Below are 3482 nucleotides of genomic sequence, written 5' to 3' on the forward strand. Positions count from 1 at the left end.
ACATATGGCACAAAAATCTGCTTCCTACTAAAGTGTTCCATAAACTAGATTTTTTTAGTTTGACCTAATAAATATATACTTTCAAGCTGGAACTTTATTCTGAGAAGTAACCTGGAAAAATATTATCAAATGGTTCAATGCTTCTACCGTCAATTATTAATAGACCGCATTTTCTCAGTACTTAAAGTGATAACTTTCCCGATAGCTAAACTCTCAAGCTCAGCATGACCTCAGAAGAAAACCAAACCAAAACAAAGCAAACATACATACACACACACAAAAAAAAAAAAAAAAAAAAAAAAAATTTCTAGGAAAATAGATACCAAACATCACTTTTGCTTGTTTGTAAGAATCCTGCCCTTTTCAGTTTGGTTGCATTCACCATTGTTGTAAGTTTCACTAACTCCATTGCCTTCACCAAAACAGCTAATCCGCTGTTTACTGGATTCTTTGAGGTTCTTTTTATTTTACTAGATTTTGATCTAATGATCTAACAAATTTCTCTATTAATATGTACCACATTATTAAACAAGCACAAAAAAATTAATTACTTCATCTCATATCAGTTTTAATGGGTTTGGACTAAAGTATTCCTTCTGCCCTGGAAAAAAGATTCGGTAATATTATTTCTCTGAATTACTTGCTAGACCAACAGATAAACTGTCCTATACACAAATATGGTCAATAAATTCAAAGATCTACTCAGTGGGTAGGTTAAATTTAAGTTACTGGAGATTCATTAAAAGTATCTCTGCATTTTGGAAAACGTCATGGCATTTGCATGGATGAATGTATTTGTGTAAGCCTAGTCTCAGTAGTACAAGTAAAAATAGTAGTGAAAAGGAAGTGTCACTAAATGCAGCAATTCCTTTCTTGAATCCTCAGGCTTCTAGCAAATCCTGTTACTATTCCACCGTTACTACTGCAACATTTGTTATTCAGCTTAATGTGCATATGTTCCAACTGTACACCTTTACTATCTTTTGTTTGTAGCCAATGTGTTGATTTCAGCTGTTCACGGGAGTTTTTAAGTTGTCAAGGGATAGGGTTTTAATAGATCAGTTGCACTTCAAAATGAACCAGGAGTCAGCGAAGACTGCAAGAGTACTGATTTCATGTTTCCCCTGAGAAAGTTTGGTATCTGGGCAGGCAGTTTCTTGAACAAATACCCCAGGTATAAGGAATGCAGTAATCTAATGTAGAAAATGATAAAAAGCATGGATAACAGAAAAAAAAAAAAAAAACCCAAAACAAACCACCCAACATTAAAAAGGAAAAACCTAAACAACATCAAAAATCACGGCTTTCTTAGTAACAGGACTTCTTAACTGTTTTTTATCTCTGTATGTTCTTTTAAGTGTTTGCAATAATCCAATTACTTTATTTTTGCTTCATGCCTGTAGTATGAAATGAAAGTTGCAAGAGGGAGATCACTTGCAAAAAAAAAAAAGGAAATCCAGTGTATAATAGTTTCAATGCCACAACTAAGTAATTGAGAGTTATACAACTGGCCTCATAACTAATTATTTCCACTTTATAGCAACATATCTGAACTTTATGTGGAAGAGAGCAAATAGGATGGAGTGTCACAAGATGGTAATCAGAAATAGAAAAAGCAAAAGGAAGTTTAATTCTGGAACAATCAAAAGGGAACAAGGGCCCTTCAGCTGAAGGTTATTAATTTGTATCTACTATATTTGAAGATTTAATATGGAAGCTGTAAATAAGCAAATTACCAGCTGTCAGAAAAATTTTCACTATTAATTTAAATGAACGTCCTTTAGGCAAGCTAACATTTTGTTAGCCTGCAGGCTAGATCTACAATAGGAAAATGCATAAATAAACAGTCAATTTATTTCAAAGTTCATTTTCCGTGTTTGTACTAATATGAAAATAAACTTTTATAGCCAAAACACTTTGTTTATGAGAATTAACATGATGAGTGACCTCCCTGTACAATATACGATTAAACAAATTCTTGTTATTCTCTTTGTCCCATTTCTTTCTTTAAAGGTGACTTCTACATTGTAAAATTTGGTTAAAACACATGTGCCTTGTGAAGGTCAAACTGTAAAGCTTTATATCATTAATCAGGCAGATAAAAGCTACTCTGTGACTTATGTTTGTATGCTGTACAAGATGTTAACTATGAGAAGTAACCTTGGTCAGTTCCCCAAACAAAACTGTCTCAGAAATGCCCTTAGTGGCTGAAACCACAGTTTGTCCTCTGCAACTCATAAAAGGTTCTGCTAAATATGTTTTACCTAACAGTGCCCAGAAAAGAAGCAGACTGTAAATGCACCTGTTTACATTATGCCCTTTTGAGCATGTCTACGGAGTGCAAAGGAAAGCAGAGAGAAGGCAATGCTGTTAGCACCTATTAAGCTCCTATGTCTATGTGGGGAAATGCTACACTAAACAGAGACCTAAGGAAGGTCATAAAAAGCAGGAGTTTGTGCACTATTAATTACTACTATACTGTCATATTTTGTTTAAAATTCAGATAACATCCAGAAGAAAAAAAGCCTTGTATTTTCACTGAGTACAAGTTTATAAAAATGGATCTTTATACACTAATACAAAAGTCACATGATTCACATGTCATTTTTTCCTTATTCACATCATTCCATGACCTGTTTTGGAAAAATAAAAATAAGAAAAAAAATATATATAAAAGAATAAACTCTGTATGAACATAAATGCCATAAGCTTATCATGTTTATGATCTATAACTTGCTGGTTTTGGCTGGGATAGAGTTAATTTTCTTCATAGTAGCTAGTATGGAGTTATGTTTTGGACTTGTGATGAAAACAGGGCTAATAACACTGGGATGTTTTCATTATTGCTGAGCAGTGCTTACACAGAGTCAAGGCCTTTTCTGCTTCTCACACCAATCCACCAGCGAGTAGGCTGGGGGTGCACAAGAAGTTGGGAGGGGACACAGCTGGGACAGCGGACCCCCACTGACCTAAGCGATGTTCTACACCATATGATGTCATGCTCAGCATATAAAGCTGGGGGAAGAAGAAGGAAGGCGGGGATGTGGTCTACCTGGACTTCAGTAAGGCCTTTGACACCGTCTCCCACAGCATTCTCCTGGAGAAGCTGGCGGCTCACGGCTTAGACAGGTGTACTCTGCGCTGGGTCAAAAACTGGCTGGACGGCCGGGCCCAGAGAGTTGTGGTAAATGGAGTTCAATCCAGTTGGCGGCCGGTCACGAGCGGTGTTCCCCAGGGCTCAGTATTGGGGCCAGTTCTGTTTAATATCTTTATCAATGATCTGGATGAGGGGATCGAGTGCACCCTCAGTAAGTTTGCAGGCGACACCAAGTTGGGCGGCAGTGTTGATCTGCTGGAGGGTAGGAAGGCTCTGCAGAGGGACCTGGACAGGCTGGATCGATGGGCTGAGGCCAACTGTATGAGATTCAACAAGGCCAAGTGCCGGGTCCTGCACTTCGGCCACAACAACGCCATGCAGCGCT

The sequence above is a fragment of the Pygoscelis adeliae genome, unplaced genomic scaffold (assembly GCF_000699105.1).
Source record: "Pygoscelis adeliae isolate BGI_AS28 unplaced genomic scaffold, ASM69910v1 Scaffold45, whole genome shotgun sequence".
Lineage (NCBI taxonomy): Eukaryota > Metazoa > Chordata > Aves > Sphenisciformes > Spheniscidae > Pygoscelis > Pygoscelis adeliae.